Source organism: Dunckerocampus dactyliophorus, chromosome 15 (genome assembly GCF_027744805.1).
Source record: "Dunckerocampus dactyliophorus isolate RoL2022-P2 chromosome 15, RoL_Ddac_1.1, whole genome shotgun sequence".
Taxonomy (NCBI): Eukaryota; Metazoa; Chordata; class Actinopteri; order Syngnathiformes; family Syngnathidae; genus Dunckerocampus; species Dunckerocampus dactyliophorus.
Window position 1 is genome coordinate 16,578,567 of NC_072833.1, and position 20,095 is coordinate 16,598,661.

General features: G+C 40.2%; 1 protein-coding gene across 4 annotated transcripts in view; it reads left to right on the top strand.

Annotated features, from left to right (window-relative positions):
- The window catches only part of htr2cl1 (5-hydroxytryptamine (serotonin) receptor 2C, G protein-coupled-like 1), an 81,809-nt gene that overhangs the window by 20,721 nt on the left and 40,993 nt on the right, over positions 1-20,095 (top strand). Inside the window, exon 2 of one of the 4 annotated variants that reach the window (XM_054753096.1) lies at positions 17,293-17,359. The exons of the other annotated variants lie outside the window; for them this stretch is intronic. The gene's annotated coding sequence lies outside the window, so the exon portion shown is untranslated. The remainder of the gene's footprint in view (positions 1-17,292; positions 17,360-20,095) is intronic. 4 annotated transcript variants of the gene reach the window in all.

Here is a 20,095-nt window from a genome sequence, read left to right on the forward strand (position 1 = left end):
CACTCCTCAGTTACACACTGGTGGTGGTAATCCACGTTTTTAGCCACAGCTTCCTGAAGGTAGACTGATGGAAACGTGACTGCCATTTCACAGCTATGGCCTTTCCGACCACCACCAAACATTCATTCCCATTCATACACCAGTGTGGGCAGCACTGGAGGCAAGGTGGGTGAAGTGTCTTGCCCAAGGACACAGCAACAGTGACTGGGTGGAGGGAGCGAGGATCGAACCGCCAACCTTCCAACCCTTTTGGATGATGCCTGAGCCACTGCCACCCAAGCACATACCTTTCCACAGAGTTTTATACATTTGGCCCAACCACTGACTCCACCATTTAGGAGTGGAAGAGGATCCCAGTAACAACCAGTGCACCGCTGATGAATTTTATGCGCAAGAGGATTAAGGATTAAGTACTTTAGTTGAACGAAAGGTGCTCACACTTTGACACTTTGGACACACAATCTGACCATGTTCACTGTGAGGTGTACTCACGTGTTGGAATTCATGTTTCCCCTCATGAACTGGCACTGCCCAAATGCCCGCAGCACTCGCGCAGCCCCAGACCGTGATGTTACCACCGCCATGCGTGACACAATTATCTTTCAACTCACTTGTGTTGCCAGCTATTTAGACAATAATGTCTGAGTTCACCCGTCGCCACTGCTATACGAGATGTGCACTGACTAATGTATATCCAGGTGTCATTTCTATAGTGGTTTCCTCTTTGATAAGATGTAATCAAATGTTCGCTGCTTTTGTGAGATAATGTATGGTGGCTGCTTTTCATGCAGTAATTAGATGAATTAAACGATTGCATCGCCCTCTAATTAGAACAAGAGAGTGAGGCATGAGCGTGAACTTTTGAGCGCTGATGCGTTGATTTATTACATAGTAACACAAGCACAGATGATAAATAGTCACCTTATCAAAATGATAAAGGACATGAGCTTCAATAAGTTTGAGCTTCCACCGTCATGTGTTACCATGGCGGTGGCGTCAGCCTCCGGGACTTCCAGAGTGTAAAGTCACCATGCAGCCCCCTCCTCTGTGAACACATGGAGGCGCTCCACGGTGTTCACTGAAGACTCCTCCTCGTCTGCACAATGGAGAGAGAGTTCCTACTTTGGGCTTAAAATAAAATCTAGACTTGTTTGTTTTCACTGTCTGTTGGCCCGAATTCTTTAAATGAAGAGTGAGACTGTTAAATGCCGATGCTCATGTCTTCACTTTGACGGTCAGTGCTTGTGCCTCTCATACCTGCACACATGCATGGCTGCACACACACATACAGTACACACATAATAACAGCAGGTCTCCCTGAGGTATATTTACTCATGCAAATCTCCTTTTGCTAGCACACAATAGTATTTATGTGAGGAGGCGTTTTGCGTCAGAGTTAGTCGTAAATTTTGAATCCTGACATTGCTCTGTGTGTGTGTTTCTATGTGTGATGCAGACACACACTGGGCTGCAGTGCGTAGTTGTCATCTATGGCTAGTGAAATAGCATCTTCATTTCCTCTAAATAAGCCAGCAAGCTTGTCTGAGATGCTGCTTCACGGCAGGGCGCCGTCTCTTAAAAGTGTCCGAGGCGTAATTGAGTTTTTGTGCAAAATAAGCTGGAGAGTCATGCGTGTGTGTGTGTGTGTGTTCACTTGCGGTGACTTGAGAGCAACTTGAGGGTCTAATTGGATGCATGATAATTCAGCACTGCAGGACTCGCATTGACGTACCAAGCAGGTGAAGGAGACCTTATTGATTTGGAAATGGTATCACCATGCAGACCAGTCGCTAATTACGATGAATGGTGCCGGCGAGGGTGGAGCTGTTGAAATTGCGGCACGTCCGGAGGCCTGCATGTTACTTCAACACGTCCGTTCAATGGCAAGTAATGATTGACGTGCACTTTTCACATGACTGATGTTGATGTCGCGCCTACCTCATGTCAACAAAACTTCCTTTGTGGCAGCTTGTGTAACAAACGTTTATCAAATAAAAGGTCCCTTATTATGTAAAACTGACTTTTAATGACGTTCTGTAATATGTCTCCCTCAAGCCTGTTTGATGCTAGAAAAATCTATCATGTCCCTTGAATGCTCACTTTTGAAGTTTCATGACATCATAACAAAAAAAAACCCCTCCTTCCTCATGGACATTATACCACCCACTGACCCACGTCTAGCAAGATGAGCCTGCCCACTAATAATCAGGCAATGCTTTATGTCTTTTAAAAAAAAGCAAAATGCAGACATTAGAGCTGTAAGTTTGATTGTTGTTATGATGTATGGCATCTATTATGTTGGTTATTACATGGATAGTTTGGATTTTTTTACATGAAGTTGTATGACATCCCCATCAGCAGTGTAGTACATCAACAGTGACTCCCCCCCCGACCCCCCACTTGGTCCTGTGAGACCGGTTCTGGTCGGAGGAACGTAGTTCCGCTTAGTTGCTGGGGCCATTTAAGTAGAGTTTGGCTTCTCAAAACAATATGTGTTCAAAAGAGTAATACATTTGCGTCACAAAAATGCCTCCTCAAAAAAATCGGACCTCACCAGTCGTTCGGCATTATATTTTTGTCTCTCGTGATCCACGTAATGGGCACCCCTGCGTCAGAGCAAGACACCACATTGCACATAGGGATCGCGATAGGCTGCAGGCTGCAATAGTACTAGCCAGAGATGATCAGCATTGAGAGGCAATTACAATATGTGGAGGCAACTGAACGTGTGTGAATTGTGTTCCCTATCGGACCTTAGTGGCGGGCGGACAGGAAGTGACTTTGGAGGTGCATAGTTGAGTTTTAGTTTGTCGTGGGTTATGGCACCAACAGTACGCGTGTTATTATTATGATTATGATGTTATTATTATTATTATTGTGTCTGTTGTGAGATAATTTAAACCTGCAATGAATGCATTGGCGATCACTCACGTTTGGTCATTGTCTCACCGAACACCAACATCTTGTGGCAAGTGTAGAATACTACATTCAATTTTTACTACATTATATATTAAAAAGGCTTCTTCTGCCTATTATTTATATTTTAGTTCACTTAGTTAGCTCATTTAGTCATTTTTATGCTGGAAAAAAATGTCTTTTACTGATAATAGTCCATATTCAACCACGAAACATCAATCATTTATTAATTAGTTATTTTGTGAAATGTACATGCAGTATATAAGCAAGGAGCGCACGTTGCCGCTGCATAATTAAAGACTAGCAAGGACACACAAAAACACCCACTAGTGGGGCTGCATTCATCATCCACCTCCACCAAAGGTTTGTGGATGTGCATACAAACATTGTAACAAATGCATGTGTCATTGTAAAAGACCATTTAGGCTGAATATGACTTCCAGTGACGTGCGGTCAGGTTCATAGCTGGTGAGGGACTGACTCCTTTGGAGGTTTGTTTTTAAACATGTGAGTACAGGTTGCTCATTAAGAGGATAAAAAGAAAAAGATGAGAAGAATTCACTTTGGCAAAAAAAAGGTTTCCAAATTGTTTTCAGATACTTCTTAGTCCAATTTATTTATGTTTCTTATTAACTGAAAATCATTTGTCTTCCCACCTTCTATCTGTATATGAAGTACATGTACCCTGTCCAAGGACAAATTATGATCCTTCATTGTAAAAGTCTGATCACCTCCTGGTGAATTTGGATATGTAATCCTCCATCTTAGCAGTCAAATTCATAATTCATTCATTCATTCAGTAGAGCATAAAAATATCTTGAAAGTATTTGACTTTCTGCTCACTAGTGCTGCTGCTGACAAAAAAAACAAACAAAAAACGCGCTGGCTTTTTCTCTATGGAAGAACGGCAGTGAAAAGCACCTTACAGCTCACGCACCCCTGACCCCTTCAGGATGCAGCGGTACTCCCGTTTCTATGATCCCATATCTATACATTTCTATGTATTCTATTGTTTGATTAGCAAGAATAACGATGTCACACTTCCATTAAAGATATTACACAGGCTGTAGAAAGTCATGGTGTATACGAAATGTTTCTGCAACATTATATTATTGCCATATTATATTATTGGTGACATGCTGACAAACAAAACTGCCAGGCGCCATGATCCAACTCACCATGATCCAACGTAATAGCACACTCAGATGGTAGGGCTTGCGCACTAAGCCAAGGAGAGATGCTCATGGCAGCCTCACCTCAGGTTTCTGCCCTGTATTTGATCAGGAAATCTACAAATTCTGCAATTTTACTTAAGAAAATGTTAAATGCGATTTGAATCTTGCAGAAAAATACATGTATAGTACAGTTCAATGGACAAAACATATTATTTATTATATGCTATTATTCGTTTTTTTGTTTGTTTGTTTTTTTCATCATGAGCCCTGACTGCACATCACTGATGGCTTCATACATCATCCTCATCATAGGAACCTATTGTTTTCCTCAAATACTTGCAGCATTATCCAGTGTTGGCTAGGATGTGAAACTTTTCAACATGCTAATTTGAAAAGCCGCTGTCACCTTTTAAAAAAACAATAATCGTTGCGTGCTAGCGTGTCACACGCCATCTGTAGGTGCAGTGTAAGAGCAACTATTGAAAATTTGTCTAATAAGGCTGGCCTGTCCTTGACTGTGATGACGCTCCACTTCCCTTCCCTCCAATTAGTCTGAGAGTGTCGCTGAGCGCGGGACATTCCGGGAGAATTTATCTCTCCACCTGTCACGGCGCGATGGGCGTTATTGAGGAAGTGCGGTGAGGAAGGCTTAAGTGTTCATTTAGGTTTTTTTTTTTTTTTTAATTTATCGCTGCTTGGCTGTTAAATATGAGCAGTGTGTAGTGCAGATATTTCCCTTATGCTCTATTTCTATCTTTAAAGATTAGCTCATGCTCACTGACTTTATACACTCAATGGACACTTAGTTGCCAATGAAACAGTGTGTTGCGGCCTCCTCATTGTGCATGCTGTGTGTATGCCTGTGTACACCACACAGCGCCTGCAATGTGGAGGCTGGGACACACGCATGCACACCTGGCCTTCAAGGACGAGCCCATAAAGCGAACAAAGGCAAGCACGCATCTTGAATGAACGTGCAGTCCCCGAACGTCACAATGCATTATGAATAAAGATGTTATTTTGTCTGCTTGCCGAACCCCATGCAGTTGACTTTTTTCTGACAATCACGGAAAACTAGTTTTTTTTTCATAATGAAGATCTACCAGTTATCTCCCCCATTAAGGTACCACCTTTACAGCATATGCCTCCCCTTCAACGCCAATTAGCTCACATACTAAATTAGCTCGTTCGCCGACTGCAACTGTAACACAGATCTCTTTTAGTTCGCCGCCATGTCTGCCGTTGTTAGCTGCATCGCTGCCTACGCAATCAGCTGCATGCTAATTAGCATGCTGTAAGGGGTGAGCGTGGGGTAGGGCGGCTTAACTGGTTAATTCGCTGCTGGTTAATAAGCATAGCAAAGATGCCAGGGAGGCCGAGGACTGTAGTGCGCTTGTTCCTCTCTGAATGGGAGCCGACACATCCACTGTCAGGAAGTAAAGGTCCCCTATTCTGCAGAAGTGACTTTTTAATGATGGTGTAACAGTAATATGTGTCCCGAGACCCAAGCTCATGTTTATGACTACCACACATGAGACAATGACTTCAGTGAAACGAACAACCACACCAAAACAACCATAGTCGTATATCTGTGGACACGAAAAATGCCACTCCGTTCCATTCCTGGCACTGCACGCACGGGGAACCGGGATAAAAGGTGTGTAGGCTGATTACTTATCTAGTCATCAGTGCTGACAATGCTAGCTACTATTATTTCAGCCTGGATTATTGGGGCATGTCCTCTCATGTTGGCAACTTCCAACAAGCATCTGTGTGTGTGCACTGATGATGCATATGAGTGTCCTTCATTCACCAATTATGTTGGTTGAAAGGACAAGAAGGTTTTTAACTTTCAATGTGCAGAAATGTGTTGAAAATTTTAGGATACAAAGAAATAAAGATACAAAGTTGGGAGCTTGGGGGGTAACCTAAATTAGGCTTTGAGTTTTGGGCCCCTGTGGGATTAAGTTTGACACCCCTGTTGTGTATAATATATTGCACGTAATCATCGGACAAGTGCAGAGTTACAGTGTATGTAACAAGTGGATAAAGTGGATATAGTAGAAATATGCTCTTGTGGGACCACTTATTTAGAAAAAAGTGTAATATGGGACCGTTAAGCTTCTGGCTACAGTGCTAAGGTATTTAAAGGGTTCACTTTCACATTGCAGTACAGTGGTGCCTTGGTTAACGTCATTAATCCGTTCCAGAAGGCCCGACAAACCAAAACAGGCTCTAACCAAGGCAAGTTTTCCGATACAAAATAATGTAAATCCAGTTAATTCATTTGAATTAATTCCAATTTTAACACTAATAATCATAGTTTTATGTGCAAAAATATTGCAAAAATAATGACAAATGGACAACTCAACATTTAACATCACTTTTACCTAGTTTGCAAAGAGGGAGGGGGAGGAGAAGAGATTATGCTTGGCGGGCAATCCCCTTTTGTAACTGTTTGTGCACTCATGCCACAAAAAAAAATCTATGCAAAGAGGTCTTTTTAACATGCACAGTTTTACATTAAAAAAACAATGCCACAAGCATGGCATATGAAATGGAGAAATGAACATTTAACATCATTTTACCTGGACAACAAAAAAAAGGATACAGCAATTTGTTCACCAAAAAAAACATAGCGCTACTGTCAAATTTGACTAATGCTAAAATACATAAAAGAATCATGTTAAAGTTAAATTCCACCATGAGTCCACCTATGTGTGAGGAGGGAGAGCTAGAGATTTTAGGAATTGTAAGAATGCCCCACTTCGCAGATACATAACTGAGAATGCTAAATCCAGAATGGATTCCAGGAGTAAAATATACCTTAAAAAACAAGCAGTAGCACACGCAGGTGGGACACAGCGCTGCCGTGTGTTGTTTACATGCCTCTGAAATGATGACAGTCTTCTCTTTTAAGCCGTAAAACTCTGAGGTCTTGGTAAGGTCCATTGCCTTTCTCTTTTGTGTGTTGCTACATTGTTTGCTACATTGTGTATCTCTCTCTGGCAGCAGCATGTCTGATATAAACAAACGCTGTTGTCCTAAAAATGGCCGCGTGATCCAAGAGAACGGCGTAAACAAACTGCGCTCCATATTGGACGCTAACCAAGCGGGAGAAGGAAAACCAAGGCAAAATTTTTGAATAAATTTTGGATGTTAACCAAAAAACGCTCTAACCAGAACGCACGTTAAATGAGGTACCACTGGATTCGGTATCCAAAGTCACAGTACACTAGGTCCCCAACTCACGAACATTGAGAAGCCAAACTCTTGACTTAAGTAACCCCAATAACTAACCGGAAGTATGTTTCGCATCACCGAAATCCGACCAGAACTGGGCTCACGGGACCAAGTGCGGGGTAAGTCACTGTTGATGGAGTACACTGCTGATGGGGATGTCATACAACTTCATGTCAAAAAATCCCAACTATCCCTTTAACTTCCGGTTTCATTTTGTACCGTACTGTATTTTGTACTGCTTCCTGTTTTGTTCCATTCTGCTATCGGTTTCCATTTCTTCTCTTTTCACACGCACCTGCTGCTAATTTCTTATTATTTACTTCAGCTGGTTGTGTTTGCCGTTGGTCGGTGTACTTAGCTGGATCCCTGTCGCTGCTCTGCAGCCTTTATTAAATATATACGAGGGTTGTGTGAAAAGTTTTAAGCATCATAAAAACTAAAAGGGATAAGGGATTTTTGATCATTTATTTTGCAACATAGTCCCCCTCAAGAGATGAACACTTGCTCCAATGGCGCTGAAGCGCTTTTATCCCGCTGTACAAGAACTCTTTTGTTTGGGATTCAAGAAACCCCTCAACTGCAGCTATGACATCATCATCACTGGCAAAATGGCGACCAGCCAAGGCTTTTTCAATTTGGGGGAACTGATAGAAGTCAGAGGGGGCCAGGTCTGACGAATAAGGTGGATGGGGAACAAGTTCAAATCCACAATCGTGAATTGTTGCCATGGCAGCCACTGAGTACACTGAGCCACTGCACAAATTTCTGTTTTCTCCATTTTTCATTGAATCCTTGACCCTTGCTTATTCAAAAATCTGCAAAAAATATGAGAAGTATGTTAGAATCTTAAAATTTGGCAGAAATACTTACAAAAGGTTGAACTTTCAAAAAATCATAGGTTTGACCATGCATCAACGCTTCTTATACACAATGCTTAAAACTTTTCATGCACCCCTCGTATATTTCACCTGCATTGGGTCTCATCGCTGCATCCTGGGGTCGTCGCCAGCATTACCACCATGCCGTCCCGTGACACGGTGAGGCACACGAGCATCAGACTTGTTTGCAGGACAACATGCTTTTACTGCAGGTTTGAACAGGCACAATAATAATAATAATCCTAATAATAACATGGGCTACAGTTGCTGTCACAATCCACTCTAGCTAAAACTGAACTGTGAACCCACGACGTCGCTTTTTGTCCTCCACATGTTCCATTTACTGCAGCACACAAATCTTATTTAAATGGCTTATTGATGTGGTTATGTCTACTGTATTGTGTAATAGGAGTGTAAAAGTGACTATTGGGTGGATTTCATGTCTAGAGGGCTCTAATAATGTTAAAAACTGTATTTAGAAGGTTGTAAACAGGTTTCTATGCTGTAACTACGAAAATGTTCCATTTATGAATAAGGAATCCTGCGTTGTGGAAATTCACTTCACTTATTGGACTGGAACCAATTAACTGGGATAAATGAGGGATTACAGTCCATATTTTTGGAAGGGAAAGTTTCAAGTATTTAAAGACCGATTCTGTGGAACCACCTGAAAGATGCGTGAGGTGACTGATTGAGTCTGGCAGCTCAGAAGTGGCTTTCTGTGTCTCTTGTCCAAAGCGGACATGTGAAGAACCGTGGGGAGACTAGCACACTTTTAGCGTCCCCGCCCTTAACATTCCTGCTTATTATGTCATTCATAGGTGTATAAGTCCTACATGCGAATAAAACACACATTCACGCACACAATGGGTCACATGTTTCCTTTTTTCAAAGGAGGCCACTTTGCATTTAGAACACATTGTTAGTTGTATGTATGAACGCTAATGACAAGACTGCGGTTCAGAAGTATTAGGATCAATTCCTTTAAGTCACGTAAAAATATTCCGTTACAAGAACTATCGATTTGAAAGCCAGTTTTCAAACTTGGCCTAGGCTTTGTGCTGAAATCCAAGATCTTAGAAGGACATTCTCTTTGTTTGTTTAATTTTTTGATGATTTGTCCAAGAATATTCCCATTTATTTTTACAGTGCACTCAGTTTCTTTAGGTTTGCAGTTTTATGTCGACATCTCTGCACATTTTAACAAGTCTCCTATTTATTGACTCCACCAAAATGCTCTCTCTCAAATTGGACTTTTTGCTTTATAACATTGCCTCTCGCCAAGGCACTTAGCGACAGATGATGTCCAACCTTTGTCAGCCGTGACTTTCTCCGCTGTGGGCGGCCCGGTGGGAAATTAAATAGAGGCCCCCCTCCGCCCTGGCCGTGTTATAAAGCGCTGTTTGAGGTCACCCTGGAGTCCATTGGCATGTGTCACGGGGAGTCGAACCAAGGGGCTTTTTCTGTTCCTCTAGACAGAAAAAGGTCTTTTTGGTGCTTGACTTTTAACAGAGCCAATAAGCTGTTCCCAGGTGATGGGTCATTAGGGCCTTTGTGACTCAATTAGGTTCATTTTGTCATTTTGTCTATAAAATGAATATTTAGTTTCTTACGTTCAGACAACTTTTTTAAGGTATGTTGAGTGGAAATTTTACCTTTTCAAGCCCGGCAGGACACTCAGCTGAGAGCATCGAGGAGGGGCTGACGGGCAGGGGCTGAGACAGACGGTGGCTTGCCTGTCGGCAGACTCTTAGCTCAGAAAGCTATAATTTCCACTAAACATACTTTAAAAAAGTTGTCTGAACATAAGAAACTGAACATTCATTAGTGTCTTTAGTGTGGAATGTACCACTCATTGGGATAGACCACATTGACGTGGATTCAGTATGGATGCTGCTGCTAGTCTGGTTGTCCTAATGGACGACATCAGGGAACCCCCTCCTCCTATTATAGACTTTTAAAAATATTAAATCTCTTTTGCCTGCAGCCACTTGCAAAAGACACCCAGGCAAGTGTGCGGCAGCTGCTGGTGCAACATGGCTAAAGGTGCCCGGTCTGAGGAGGCATTTCGGGACGAAACATCTGCTCTTCCATCTGAGGCAGGAATGAAAATAAGAACACCTCATATTTGGTTTCTTTCTTTTACCTCATTGTGCATGAATGCATCATGAGTTAGCCTGAGCAATCATAGGGACACACACAAACACACGACAACAACAAAGTCTTTGATGATTTCACTTCAAATAATTCTGACAGTGTAATTTTCTTCCTGGGTAATCTGCAGCGGCGTACATCTCAAGCGCCTGTGATCACATTCTCAATAATTGCTGTTTGTTGTGTCATCTCAGCTGCTATCCAACAATCTCACATCTTCTTGTCTTCATGTGCCGTCCTTTCATCTGGGCCTTGCCTCGCCGTGCCATCTTTGATGATCATTAACTCTGTAGTCTCTGCCCAACCCCCCATTTGGAGATTAAAAGTTAAAGTCATCAAAGTCGTGCGTTGCATTGCATTCGTGGAAATATGTTTCCTCGAAGGATAAACACTGCCAATATGCACAAACCGCATACGATAACTTTGAATGAATGTCACGTTTTCGATCAGTGTGTGCAGGCGTCCTCCACCCCACCTGTGAGGCTGTTCTCCACCGGTGGAGACACCATAAGTCCAGAAAAAAGAAGATGCACTTATTTTTCTCCAAAATAACTGAATAATAATAAGAACTGAATTATTTGAATTATCACAGTTCCATTGGGCTTGACTTTATTTTTGAGTGCTCAGCTCATATGTCCTTTTTTCCCCCACATGTCCTTTCTAAAAGGACAATTGTCATTTCTATCAGAAAAATGTTGAACATCTTACTTGATATTCTTGTGTAATTGCCACAGAACAATTTGTTGTATTTTGTTAATTTCTTCAGACGAGTATTTATTATTATATTGTCAGGGCTGTCAAATGATTACCATTTTTAATCAAATGAATCACAGTTTTCAAATTAATTAATCATTATTATGCATTTTAATATGTATTAATAGCTCCAATTGAACTGAAAGTTTAAATCAACCTAAAAAAAATTGCACGCATGTCTGAAAATGTATTTGCCTAATGCAAATAGTAGCACAGCATTTGAATCACACGCTTACTGTATTATTACAAGCCAAGAAGGGTTGCGTTCAAAGACACCACGTAATTTCAGTTGAATTCACATATTTTGAGTGTAGATGCATACTTAAATGCAGCAAATTGTACAGTAAGAGTTATGTTAGTCAGTGATAAGAATATCCAGTTATTGTTTTTATTTGTCTTTCTGTTTATTTAGGCCACAAATACATGTGTAATAAAGACATTATTGGGATTTTCAGAGTGTCACTGAATGCACCTCGCGGTGGTCTAGTGACAATGAGGAAGTGGAGGAGGACTAGAGACGTGTTCCTGAGTTGAGGTGTTGGAATTGCACTACTGTTGATGTGTTCAGGTCAGAATAAATATATTAAAAAGCGTCAGATTCTGTATGACTGTGTTAGCTAACCGTTGCTAACGTTCAAATTTCAAAGCTGTTGACCAACAAAATGATCAGAAAAAGGGCTTCTGTCGCAGCAAATGCAGAGGAAGAGGACGAGGAAGAAGGTAGTCTCCCAGAAGTAATAATGAAGTTGAACGACATGGGAGGCAGGTTGAACAAAATAAGACATAAACAGCATGATGACAAGAAGTACCTAACAAAACACAGTAAGCAAGTGAAAAATTATACTGTATTGATTTGCATTATCAGTTGTGTGTCGTGTGGAGAATTTATGATTTAGGAGAGTGTAGGCCTATGAACAATGTGATTGTAACTAGGCTCCACATGACACAATTTAGTGTAACAGCAAAAGGCACGATTAAATCAGGCCCATTTTCTGCCTAAATGGGCTGCTGTTGAACTCAAAGCAAAGTAAAGAGCTAGAGAGCCAACCTTTGTGCCACTTTGAACTAAACATTTGCAGTAATAAATAGGGGTGTAACGATTCACTTTAATAACAATTCAATTTGTACCACGACTCGTGGTTGGCGATGCGATTCAAGGACGATACAGTCTGAAACGATTCAGTCACTTTAAATCGATTCAGTAACTTTTTAGCCAAACCAGTGCGACTGTGAAATAAATACCTGGATAGTGGACAGTGCAAGTGAAGTTTCCTACATTCCCGCTGTTTTTTGTAAGGGGATCAAGTATAAATTATGATATATATAATACTAAGAGTAAATTATCAGGTGTGAGTACAGAAGTACAAAAAATTTGTTAAAAATGCAATACAAATCAGGATGAACAGAGGGTGGTATAGTTTGCCATGATTAATTATTTACTTTAAATAGTACAATCCAAACCTGGACTTTGCACTCAAAGGTGAGGGACATTATGCAAAGTCCTCAGCAAATGAAGTAGTATCTAAATGTAGTATCTTCAATTAGGTGTTAAAACTCACCTATAGGGGCCGATGGCAGCAGGGGCTTTTTTTGGGTGCTGATAATCCTGATCAGAGCAGCCATTGAAGGAACGGCACAGCAACAAGAAAGAATACACTGACAGAAGTGCTGCAATGCACATATGCTAGGAATGTTACAACATTTTTAAATATGTAAAATCAAGTCTGTGATTAATTCTGTCTGATAAAACATGACTTGAACTTTAATGTGATACCTCATTCAATTCTCTACCCCAAGTGTTAAAGAAGTTAGAGCAAATTTCATACCGGGAAATAGTGCCTTTGGTTCCCATTCCTTTAACATTGAGTCAAGACAAAAGCTGTGATCGACGCACGGACCTTGGCAAGTACAACAATACTACAGAATATATCATAACTTAGGCTGTGACATTTCTTGTAAAAGTCAACAGAGAAGCCATTTACATGTTTTTGATCATTATAAAGTCCAGGGAAGAAAATCAAGTGTCATAATTTTCATGTAGGCCACAGCACACTGTATTCATTTTCACGCTACACACGTATCAGATTTTAATGACACTTGATCTGCAGATAGATATTAAAGTGAATTTATATACTACATACCTTTTATCTTGTCCTGAAGCGCCGATCCATGAGTTTGAATAGCTTCAAATAGCTTCAAACATTAGTGTCTCAATGACTTTACTATATCTCGGAAGTGTTCGATTTTGTCTACCAGATTGACCAGAGACAAATCTGACACCTCATCATCATCATTACCATCTAGTCATCACATACAGCATGTTAGCTCAGGAGAACAAATTGGAGCTCCTTTCCTGTGATGCCAGCAAGTGTTTTAGAACTTGGCGCGCTGCCATCGCTCTTTTTCCTCCGAGAAGGTTTTTGGCACGTTTTCACTTCCTATCGTCAGGACTTGTAGTTAGGATATTTTCAGCGCACTAAACTGTGAAGATGGAATGAATCAGCATTTTTAAAAACACAGGCTGCATCCTTTGCTGGTGATAACACAAAAAGTGGAGGACTCTCAGAAAGTAGTGGCCAGGAAATAAAACAGGGCTATTCTAAGCACTGATTTTTCAAATTCCTTTTTTGGACATGTTTAATCGTATAGAATAGAATGCATTTTATTGTCACTACACACGTACAATGACATTTAAAGCAGCTCATTTTCCGTGCAGGCGTACAGTATGCCGTATGTAAATATAAAATGTATACACAGTACAAACAAACATTCACAGCATAAAAGTTTCAGAAAGGTAAAGAAAGAGGTGATACGCTAATGAATATGAATATGTTGAATTGTGCAAATGTAATCACAAGATTATTTTAATGTATTTTTTTTAGCACGTCCGAAACAAATAAACCATACCATACCAGACCAGGCAATGCAATACCGTATCATACTGTTCAACCGCCTGTGAGTTCAGAGTTCAAAACTTAGGAGCGACTGATATTTTTGCAGCAGATTCCTATAAACTAGTCCTATAAAGGACTAGTCATTTGCTGAGGTAAAAATGTATGTCAAAGCCTTGTACTGAGCAAAATAGTTGAATTGTCATGAATTAAAACATGAGAAACAGGAGAAGGTTGGATATATTATATTTAGCAGGGTCAGCCGTGACTAATAACAGGATTATGGGATCAAGGAATGAGGTGCAGTGAGCATAGAGGAAGGAAAAGTGGAGACGGGGACATAAATTAAAGATGTTCTCTGTCTTAAATTTGAAAAACGGGAAAGCCAACGTGACTTAGAAGTCACGGTCACATGACAACTATATGCATACACGGTTATTTCTCAGGCAAAGCGATAGGTGACACTACTGTACTGTATAACCAGGACCTTGAAGAAGGTAATACCTGGAAAGGGCGCTGTAATTTTACATCTAAAATGTCTGTTTAAATGTCTGTTTCTGTATATATGTATACTATGCAGTGAAACCTCGGTGTTCGTCATGAATCTGTTCGTAAAGGTCAGATGAAAATCGAAGCGTACGGAAACCAAAAACATTTTTTTCGTAAGTAATGATGTAAATCCAATCAATCCGTTCCACACCCCCAAAAATATTAACCCAAAATACATTACATAGAGATACACAGTTCCCTCCAGAAGTATTGGAACAGTGAGGTCAATTCCTTTATTTTTGAAAACATTTGAGCTTTATAATAAAAGACAAATATGAGACCAAAGCAACTTTTCAGCTTTTATTTCCAGGTATTTACATTTGGATTGGATGCACAGCCTAAGCTTAGCTCCATAGCTTTATCTTTGGCCCGTTTCTCCTCCTTTTTCTAAATTGTGCACCCGATGGCGTCGACTTTCTCTTTTCCATGTTTTGTAGGCATAAATTAATGATTAAACCATTAGATTAATTAATGGTTGGGCATCGAGTATCAAGCATCGATGGGAACTGGGACTAGCATTCAAATTATCCCGAGAGCACGCAAACTTTTTTATTTCGATTCATAGATTCGATGCCCACTTTGCCGACCTGAAGAAATAGCTGCAAACACCGATGAAGAAGAAGTTGGCGTGCACCGGTGACGAATAAGCGGCTAAAAAGTTTGGCTAAACTTCTGATGTGGAAGTTTGGTGTAAATAAAAGACGGGACTGTTAGCAACAGTCAAGCGACCTTCTCAACTCACACAACACACTTCCGGCCTTCAAAATATCCTGTTTAATAAACAATAGTTTACACCAACATTGAGACAGCAAACAAAGTATACTACTTTTCAAACGTAAACGTCTTTTGTGAAAGTGTACTCCCATAAAAAAAAAAACTTGATGAAATGTACAGTATATTCAAGTTTAATGGTTTGATATTTATATACTGGTTGAAAATAGCCCTGGGAGACTTTCATAGTAAAGATGATAAAAACTTCATATCGTTAAACAATTCATGGAGAAGTTCAGACATTCCATCCAAAAATAACTCTTGCTAGCACCCTCATTTAAACCATGCAAACTTTTATGACCCTGCTTCTAAAAAGCATCGGAATGAAGAATCGTTAGGAACCGGAATCGAAACGAGAAATCGGAATCAGAAACAGGATCGTTCAAATTCTCACGATGCCCAACCCTAGTTAATTGTCATCCCCCACCATCTTTTCCTCCACTGGCAGTGAAGGCAAAATTTTTGTTGTAATTTACATTTTTACCTTGTAATTTACCCTAAGGCCCACAGGTGAACTCTGCCCCTTCACGACTTAGGTTGGGTTGATCCACTATTACTTTTGAGTAGCATGGGGGGAGCCAGTATCTCGCCTATACTGCCTAGGGTGCACATTTGACACATATCCTGACTTGATGAGCGAATGAGCGCTGAGAACAAATAAATAGGATTGCTTTTTACTCCCTTATCCTTGCGGTGCCCCCTAGAGAATGCCGCCTTGGGCAGTTGCCCATGTGCCCCATAGCTAGAACCACCACTGCCTGTAAGGCACATTCATTTGGCAAACTCAAATGAGAATTGTAACACACACTAGTCCGTTTGCCCGTCTATCATTCCGCAGACTGGAGTGCCCAAACAAAACATCCCACTCGTTGGTGACTCAGTCTTGTGGTGTCATTAATACACTGCGTGAGTCCAACTGTGTTTGTAGCATGTTTTTATTACAAAATGTGTCTGTGCCTGCTCTCAACTCCCACTCAGAAGTCATTGTCCCTCAGCTCTGTTGCCTGCCTATGACATCATCAGGTTGATTCTGTAGTTCTTTGCTACCGAACACAGTTACACCTAGGGATGGATGGATACCGAATTTGGTGCTTTTATAGGCACCGACTGAATTTTATCGGTACTACTCACTTAACATCAAAAGATACCATGTTTCGTTACCTAAATGCCAGTCTCCATGGCGTGTCATCGCGGCGCTCCGAACAACATTCAATCCACAAAACAAGCCAGCGGGAGGAGGTCAGTGTTTACACCAGCAAGGAAACAATTTAAAGCTACAGAAGCTGAAATAAGTCATTTTTTAAGAATACGGATACAATAAAACCTACCTGTTTAATAAATTTCAGAATGTACTGGAAGAAGACGCTTTTAATACGTGACCTGACGCCTGGACACATCCTGATGTGTAGAAACATATCAAACAGCTGTATTTTAACAGCAAAATGTAATTTATGTATTCACAAATGAATTCAAGTTGACAAAAAAATCATATGTGTGTATTTTGTTAGCCAGTGATAAGTATACGACAGCAACAGGTCGGTAGATCGTAATAAAAGGATGTGAGAAAGAACATTCATGACCAACATCTTTAGTAATGCTTTATTTAGTAAAGTAAGACTGGAATGTTCACATACAATATTATAGAAGTCATTTGTAATCCAGCAATTAAAAACATTCAATACGTAGCAGACAGTAAATATAGACTTTAGATTGAGAAGGCAGTCTACCACAATGGCGATTTTTTTTTTATATGCCTCTGTTGGCCACCACAACCACAACAACAAAAGCAGATGTCATTTAAGCACACATTTTAACATTGCCGACAACACGAAAGAGCTGTGGAAAGTTATACTAGCCATTAGACCAACGGTTTCTGCAAGGACAGCGTCTCATCTAATAGCTTTGTCTTCCACAATCCACTCCTAGCGTTCATAGTTTTTTTTTTTTTTTTTTTTTTTAAAGAAGTACACAAGGAACCTGTCATGGTGTGGTGATGACCCCAGGATTCAGAGACGGGAACCCAGTACAGGTAAAAATCTTTAATTATAAGAAGGTTGCAAAGCAAAAGAAGGAAACTGGCAGTTGGCACGTAACATAGACGAGCACAGCAAGTAAGAAACAAAAAACAGGGAGACGCTACCAGATGAACTAAATAATGGCAACACAAATTAGCGGCAGGTGCGTAAAAGCCGAAAAGCAAAGGCAGAACAGAGTAAAACAGGAAGTAATACAAAATAAGGGCATGAATGTGGGGTGTGGCAGAACCAAGAGGAACAATTAATGTAATTCACAGCAAAGATGTTTGCTTCACTTTCATTTGCAGTATGTTTTACTTCAATTTATAAAACATTATACCATTATTTATTTTTACTCCGACCTCTTTTGCTCATTTGTTTTAGGCTTATTTTCCCTCCAAGGACCCCCGTCACACAATTTTTCTAGAATGGACAGGGAATAGGAGTATGTAGGGCTGGGTTTTAATTGTGGATAAGTGTTTTCATGTTGAAGAAATTTGTGAAACAACTGTGACGTTACAATACAAACTGTTGGCTGTTGTTTGGATATATTTGTTTAAGTTGATATATCAAGAGGTAAATAGGTTAAATTGAAAACAATTTCATTAAAAAAGTAAATTAATATTTCTTACCACATACTGTTAATACACAAAAGTACCGAACATTGGCATCGTTGAGTACCGGTTCCTATTCCCAGCTGCAAAATAACCCACCACTGGGCCAAAAATTAGCACGTGCCAGCACTTTAATAACGAAGGTGAGAAACATTATTGAATTCAAGAAATAACTCGTAGAACAAAGGCTCTCTCTTCCCCGCCTCCGTCTCCGGTCGTCGCCAACAAGAGTCTTCAATCAAGGTAAAAGCCATGTTAAATGTTAAGTTATCCCTTTCTTTCATGATTTATATACTGTACATTTCACATTGTTTTCTGCATGTAAAACTATAATTGTTATATATTAAAAGTAGGGTTGTCACATAAACATAATTTCTGTAGTGAATACTAGGGGTGTCACATGGGATCACAACATGACAAGATAGAATAGAATAGAATAGAATAGAATAGAATAGCCTTTATTGCACATTGCACAATAGTTACAACAAAATTGCCATGTAATGGGGCCTCTCTGCCCCACATAATCATAAATAAATTAAATAACAAATAGAAATAACAAATAAATAACAGTGGGATGAGGATAAAAGACTACAATTTAAAATACAATTTAAAAATGTTAAGAACAATTTAAAAGTACAATTTGCAGATGAGTGCAGATGAGTGCAATGTGAAAGTTATGTGCAAAAGTTATGCTATGTCTGTGTGTGTGTGTGCGCGCGTGTGTGTGTGTGTGTATGAGTCCGTTGATGCTGTTGGTGATTTCTCATTCAGAAAAAAAAACAGTCTCACGATAATAAGTAAATAAATCCCAAATGAAAAAAAAGGGGTAATTTTGCCGGCGTCTGTATACTGTTTTCCTCGTCACTCGCCTCCAAACAGGCAGGAAGAGAGTAACTCTATCCATTGGTTTCAGCAGCTAGACACTTCATTGAACAACAGCTTCAACGGAGTAAGACCAGTAAGACCAGAGTAAGTCATTCATCCAATCAAAATTGGATTTACGTGGTTTCCTTTGGGAAAAAATTGTTGCTTTTTCCGTGCGATTCACTTTTAGACAGACCCTTTAGAATGGATTATTAACAAAAACCGAGGTACCACTGCAATTGAATGTGTCTTTTTTTTCATATCCTTTCTGCACCTTTGCTTTTATCGTGCTTCTGCTGGGCTCATTCAGGTCGCAGCAGCCTCAGAGCCGTACATGTTTACTAGTGCAGGGTGGTGGCAGTCAAGGCTAACACACACACGCTCCTTCGAGGGCGTGTAACACTCAAATGTGACAGGCAATATTATGGGCTGTGGTCAAGGCCAGGCAGCTTGACATGCACAATCATGCAATAATGCAGCATTTGTATTTATGCTTTTTTTACCATTTCTTTTCACGAGTAGGGCCGTTGTCAGAGGCAATTACACAGGTCATCCTGAATTTTAATGGAAAAATAATGGAATTGGAAGAAGACCGCAGGAGATAAAGACAATGAGGGGTTGGGGGGATGCATAGGGAGGTGTAATGGATGCAGCAACAGTGAGGACATAAGAGCAGAGTGAGGAATAATAATCAGACATGGAATGTGGGTGTGTGTGTGTGTGTCCACCATTTTCCAGATGCTTGGCATTTTTGATTATATTTTCATCAAAAATGACAAATGAATGTAGTGTGAAGTGATTACATACACTACAGTATATATATCATTCTGTTAATGCAAGACTATATCCGTTTTTACCTAAACCACAAAGGCAATAATTGTAGACAGGCTGTTCTTTCCTATGTCTGAAAACTATTTATATATAAAAGCAATTTTAACTTTGAATCATTTGGAGTGCACGAGAAAGTGGAAAGAAACCATAGCTCTCTCTGACCATATGGTCATTTATTAAGTATTTTGCACAACACAGCAGCAACACAACCAGTGTTGTAATAGTGGTAAGGAGCAAACTGATGTGTTCACTATAGACAGCAGTAAGGCAAGTGTAACATGCATGCATTTCACGTCCACAGCTGAGTAGCAACATTTTCTAGTGCATACAGAGGTACTGTAGATAAAGCGGCTGGATGCTGACCACTCATGATACTGCCATCTTGTGGAGTTAATGAAAAAACTACATAAGCCTATGGTTGCCCGTGTTTTTTGACTGGGT